Genomic DNA, 7,058 nt, shown 5'->3' on the forward strand with positions numbered 1-7,058 from the left:
CCCCCTTCAATAAGTTCAGAGAGCAAGTGTTATTTTTCCTTTTTTTTTAAACTTAAAGTTTTGGTAATAAGTTGGTTGAATAAAGGGTTGAATTTGAAATCAGTGTTTGTCTGTTCTTTACCTAAAATTATGTCATTGAGCAACAGCATAAAATGGCAAGGGCTGCACTTAAAATATATGTTTTGAATTTGTTGATAATTATCGATATTGCTCAATAAGATTTCTATTTTATCAATATGCTTTTTTATATTGTCCAGCCCTACTGAGCAGTCTATAAGACTGCCTGACTGTAATGTCTAAACTAGAAGTGCATTCATGTAAAGGCCCCCACATACTCGGGTGTAGTTCACTTCACGAAGGTCCACATGTATTCAAGGTGGACTCAAGATGGACTCAGGTACAGATACGTGTCACATTATTAACTTCTTGGAGACAAGAAGTCTTAACATCAAACTGTTTTATATGTGACACCGAGCTTGATGCGCTGCTACAAGCAGGGAGTCGCAAGGACCCGCGGCATCACAGTCTGTCTCTGTTCTCACTGACAGGTGTGCGGTGGGAGCCTGCTGAAAAAGAAACGGCTCTTGGTGCTCAGCTAGATAATCACACATTTTACCATCTGCTCCGCCGCTTTACCCCACTGCCAGAAAGTGTGGGAATTGTAGGAAGTTGCCTCAAGAAACATAGGCAACAGTACGCTCAACTGTAAAGGGTAAAACATCCGTGGAAAGTCAGCGCAGAGTCCGTGCAGCCCACAGTATGTCTGCGTGGGTGGGAGCCTTTAAGGAGCCCTCACCCAGAGTACAACCTAGTAAGTTAATTAAATATAAAAAGTTACATTTAGTTTGACCTTATGTTAGAAACAGGGCAGTGTAGTCCAACTACTCTGTCTTCCCGACGGAGACAGATAGCTCTTTGTGAACCCGGACAGAGCACGCACACACAGAGTTTTTTTAAAGTACTGAGTTGTGGATGAGATGACCAGAGTTAGTTACTGGACAGGAGATGATGGGTGCACGCTGACTGGAAGAGACTGGAGAACTCAGAGCTGGATCTCATGGCGAGTACATGGAGTTGCTAGGACAGCTTTCGAACCAGAGATGCAGTGAGAGAGAGTTCTAGAGATGCAGAACTGTTGTCGAACCAGAGCAAGAGAGTTCTTGGAGATGCAGGACTGTTGGTGAACCAGAGGTGCAGTGAGGAGGAGTTCTTGGAGATGCAGGGTTACTGTCGAACCAGAGGTGCAGAGGTAGCAGGAGAACCAGCAGCAAAGCGAAGAGCTTACTTAGAGCACAGAGGTAGCAGGTGATCCAGCAACTAAGCAGGGAGCAAACTTGGCTGACAGAGGTGGAGTGAATGGAGACTGATGAGAACAGGACTTGACAGGCGTGGTGTTGGTAGAGACTGAAGACGAGCCAACAACAAGGAGCAAACTGAAGGAAGCTTATATAGAGAGGCTGGCAGGTGAAGTGAGCACTGACTGATTGGTGCCTAACATGTGTGACTGATTGCTGAGGGAGTGGAGGCTGACCTGTGTGAGAGGAGGAGGTGCTGAAAAATAACAAAAGGAGATAGCCAGGCCAAAACTGAACCGTGACAGGAGAGAGCTTTGTACGTGAAGGGGTGGAGTGATATTACACACTTGGAAAGAATATTTAGTGCACCTTATAATCCGGTACGCCTTATGGTCTGAAAATACAGATATGATTTCAATTATTTGCTGCTTGTTCTTAGAAAATATTTAAAAAAAATTACATTGTGCACCTGCCTGGTTCAATGTTGTCTTTTTGCACAATCTTAGATTATTAAGAACATGAGTTGTTGTAGTGTTTTGTCCTAATCATCCTTGTTGCATTCTATATCAACTGCTGATGCTCATGGGCTGCATGTTTGACAGCTGCTTGGACTTTTGTCCGGCACCTATTTAGAGTGACACCGCCTTGCACTGATCACCAAAGATACATGCAAGCATCCAGCCACCTTGCAAAGTATAGGGCACTGGATGGATGGATGGATGGATGGGCGGATAGACAAAGATATATAGTTTTGCTTGTTTCTATCACCACTACTGGTATCTTACTGGTGTGTGTGTGTGTGTGTGTGTGTGTGTGTGTGTGTTTATTACTCATCACCTAGGATATCATTATTAGTCATGTTTACTTCGTTTTAAATCCCGTGAGTGGAAATATAAAAAATGCTCCAGAATTGTAGTCTGTAGATTAAAATACCTAAACTGATGCTTGTATATCGACAACACTCACTATGGTAGCAAGAAATGTAGTGTTTCGGTGCAACACTTTTCAGTTCTGTTTTTAAAAAATCTGGCCTGTGAAAAAAAACAACCTAAGAAAATAAAAACTACAAAAACAACAGCTTCAGTTGCAAGTCCTCTTTGTGGTTTTTAAGACCAGTCATTCTGTTACTTGGAGCCACATTTTAATCGCCTCCTTTTTGATGTATTTTTCTTATAATAACATAAGACACCAACATTAAAGTGATGGTACTTATCTGCTTTACAAAGATCCATAACCCTGACACAAAAGCTGCATCTATATATTTAGGTTAATTAAGGTAGTCACCCATAAGAAGTAGCATAGTTTTGTTTTTTTCTTTTTTAGTCTAAAGTTGAGGCTTCATGTAAGGCCTAACTCCTACCACCTCAGGCCTCTCTGCTATCCACTTGAACAGAAAACTTGGGTGAAAAAAATCTGCATCTATCCACTAGTGTCCGATTGATATCTCCAAATATACCAGGTCAAAAATGGCACAAATGACTCCTTGTTGTTAGGGGAGGCTAATTTTTATATACAGAATGCCCCATAACATTTGAATTGAGAAAGATCTTTGGATGAAGAGTGAAACATTTTCCAGTACGTGAACTGTACTGGACTGAAGTCCAGCAGTTATTTTGTATTTTAACCTTTTTGAATTAAACAATAGCACTTGTTTGTCAGATATACAGTGTTTAGAGATGTGTAATTTGATCAAAGGACCCAAACACTGCATGGGATATTTTGTGGTGAAAAATCACATTCCTCTTTCATATGAACTGTTTTCCTCATCTCCTTTTCTGAGAACACTGTGTGCAGCCGTTCACTGTGCCGTTCACTGTGACAGAAAATACATTTTCTGTCACACTACATCAGCACAGAAACTAAACTTGACTCATATATTCAATACTATCTGTTTTTTTCTGTTTTGTCACATTTTCAGTTTTTATTTCTGTCTGGTGTCTAACCACTAGACCCCCGAGTCAGTTATGGCAGATGGCTTTTTCTCTTCCCTGAAGTCACCACATACTTTCTCAGAATGAGGGCTTGCTGGCCCTCTTTAAATATCTATTTTCCATTGCAACAAATGAACCGTCAGTGGCAGTTGCAATATCTACTCATAAAGGGTAACTCACTCTCACATCTCATTTTTGAAAAATGTGCCTAAAGGAAGTGGTGCCCGGGGGATCAGGGAATATGTAGAGGGTGAGGGCTGGGTATGGTTTCAGCTACTAGAACAACCTAAATAAATGGCAAATAAACTACCTGAATGCTAAGCAATTCCAGATAGATGTGTGGAGCCGTGTGGAGCTCGGCGGAATGACATCCATCTGGCGAGAGTCAGGTTAGATGTTTTCAACATTTTAAGTCAATTCTAAACTGTTTCACCACAGTTCTACAGTCATGGCCAAAAGTATTGAGAATGACACAAATATTATATTTTCACATGATCTTCTGCCCTCTGGTTTTCATGTGTGTATGTCAGATGTTGTCATCACATACAGAAATACAATTGCAATCATATTATGAGTAACAAAAGCGTTTAATGACAGTTAGAATGTTAATGCAGCAAGTCAATATTTGCAGTGTTGACCCCTCTTCTTCAGGACCTCTGCAATTCTCCCTGGCATGCTCTCAATCAACTTCTGGACCAAATCCTGACTGATAGCAGTCCATTCTTGCTCAATCAATGCTTTCATTTTGTCAGAATTCCTAGGTTTTCGTTTTTCCACCCGTCTCTTGATGATTGACCACGAGTTTTCAATGACATTAGGATCAGGGGAGTTTCCAGGCCATGGACCCAAAATCTCTATGTTTTATTCCCTGAGCCAGTTAGATATCACCTTTGCTTTATGGCAAGGTGCTCCATCATGCTGGAACAGGCATTGTTCATCACCAAACTGCTCTGGGATGGTTGGGAGAAGTTGCTCTCGAAGGACATTCTGGTACCATTCTTTATTCATGGCTGTGTTTTTAGGTAAGACTGTAAGAGAGCTGACTCCCTTGGCTGAGAAGCAACCCCACACATGAATGGTTTCAGGATGCTTTGCAGTTGGCATGAGACAAGACTGGTGGTAGCGCTCACCTCATCTTTTCCGAACAAACTGTTTTCCAGATGTCCCAAACAATCGGAAAGAGGATTCATCAAAGAAAATGACTTTACCCCAGTCCTCAGCAGTCCACTCCCTGTACCTTTTGCAGAATATTGGTCTGTCCCTGATGTTTTTCCTGGAGAGAAGTGGCTTCTTTGTAACCTGACCCTAGCCAGATGTATTTCGCTCCGCCTAGCTTCACTCATCCATCTGGGATATCTCCATAGGAATGGCCTTTTTTGAAGGCTGGGCCTTATCAAAAATCCTTGCATATGATTGGATAAGCCACTTGTCTGTCATCTTTATCGTCGTGCTATTTCAACCACTCACACCGAAGCTAACCCGTGACGCTGTGAGAGCGACGCAGGAAAAAACAACTTTTTTTTTTATGTGTTTGCGGCTCTAGTGGCACGCGTTTTATTGACAGTGAGCTGACAGGAAGAGGGGGAAGACAGGCGGCAAAGCGCAGCGGGTCGGAATTGATCCCGGGCCGACCGCGTCGAGGACTAAAAGCCCCCTAACATGGTTCGCGCTAACCGCTCCACCACAGGCCCGCCCCGGAAACAAACCTTGCCAAATCCGGTCGGGTAAAGAGCGAAAACATCGTTTCCACCAACAAAAGCCTTCAGAGCCGTGTTCTGATGTTCTTTTTATGAATATTAGGTAGATTGGACAACACGGAAGAAATAGCATCAATGTTAATGCTTGCTTCCTCAATGCGAACCGCCATTGTTGTCTGAATGAAAACAGTCTCACGGTCGCTGCTCCACTATGTCTACATCTATGAAACTCCAGCCCTGCGTCCTGATTGGCTGGGCAATAAAATAGGTCCAAGAAATCACTTTCTATGGGGGAGCTCCCAGATAGATGTGAGTGGAGCCAGGCGGAGCGAAATCCATCTGGCTAGGGTCAGGTTAGCTTCTTTGCTGCCCTCCTTGAGACGAGGCCTTGCTCCAAGAGTCTCAGCCTCACAGTGCGTGCAGATGCACTCACACCTGCCTGCTGCCATTCCTGAGCAAGCTCTGCACTGGTGGTAGCCCGATCCCGCAGCTGAAAAACTTTTAAGAGACGGTCCTGGCACTTGCTGGTCTTTCTTGGGCGCCCTGGAGCCTTTTTGGCAACAGTGGAACCTTTCTCCTTGAAGTTCCTGATGATACGATAGATTGTTGACTGAGGTGCAATCTTTCTAGCTGCAATTCTCTTTCCTGCCATTTTAGTGCAGTGCAATGATGACTGCACGTGTTTCTTTACAGATAACCATGGTTCACAGAAGAGAAACAATGATGCCAAGCACAAGCCTCTTTTTAAAGTGTCCAGTGGTGTCATTCTTCTTACTTAATCATGACAGATTGATCTCCAGCCCTGTCCTCATCACCACTCACACCTGTGTTAATGGAGCAATCACTGAAACCATGTTAGCTGGTCCTATTAAGGCAGGACTCCAATGACGTTGAAATGTGTTTTGGGGGATAAAGTTCATTTTCTAGGCAAATATTGACTTTGCAATTAATTGCTGCTACACTGATCACTCTTTATAACATTCTGGAGTATATGCAAATTGCCATTATAAAAACTGAAGCAGTTGACTTTGTAAATCTTAACATTTGAATCATTCTCAATACTTTTGGCCATGACTGTATATTTTGACTGATATTTTTGTATTAATGGTCAAACACAGCCCTTTAATTTTCCTGGTGCACAGAAAACACAAATATTCCCAATATTGACTTTTCATGTAAACCTAAATTGGTGGATGGTGAACTATTTTACTATTTACACACCATAAACCACGGGCAAAAAAAAAAAAAAAAGATAAAGGACACTTCATCTTTCTAGATGTAACTCTTGTAACAATCACAAAGAGAAAGATTATTTGTATTTTCAGTAAAACCAGTACTGGCTCACTGAACATGAAGAATGTAAAAAAAAAAAAAAAAAAAAAAAAAGTATTTCCTTTGACTGCTGTGAGAGGTTCTGCAGTTACTTCCTGTTTATTGTTTCAGATTATACTTTTCCTTACTTACAAAAATAACACACTTCAGTGTGACATGACAGCTCTACAGACATCCTCAACGACAACAGTAAGTCATTTTTATTCTCAGTAATGTGCAACTGAATGTACAAATTTAATTTAAGTATAACATTTTCGATTATTTATTTAAATAGAACAGAAATTATCACTTAAAACCTTGAAGAAGCTTTTTAAAATATTTTTGTATAACATTTATATTACAAAGACCACAGAATTTAGAAAAAAAAAAAATCAGTTGTAATTCATGTACACAAGTTGCTTCTCATTGGTTGCAACAAAGATATATGTCTATTTACAGGAATTCAAAAATTGTGCAAGTAAAAGCAGGGATTTAAATAATAATTGACTTTGTTTGAAAAACTGTAAACAACAACCGGTACGTTAACAATTTAACAATTGCCGGTTTCACAAAATCATAATTCTGGCTCCCTTGTCATGTAACAGTCTGTGGACCCAAGATCCCATCAACACAGTGAATGAGGTTTTTAAACAGTTTTTTCAAGCAAGAGAACTGGTGAAAATCAAGGAACCTCTGCATGTTGCATGTCAGTGGAGACAGCAGTTTTAACACACTGCAGTAGTATCTTGGCATATAAGCAAAGAACAGTCCTGAATCCGAGTGACAGGGAAGGCAAGGGTCATACACATTAGTTACGTTTACAT

The sequence above is a fragment of the Fundulus heteroclitus genome, chromosome 3, assembly GCF_011125445.2.
Source record: "Fundulus heteroclitus isolate FHET01 chromosome 3, MU-UCD_Fhet_4.1, whole genome shotgun sequence".
Classification (NCBI taxonomy): domain Eukaryota; kingdom Metazoa; phylum Chordata; class Actinopteri; order Cyprinodontiformes; family Fundulidae; genus Fundulus; species Fundulus heteroclitus.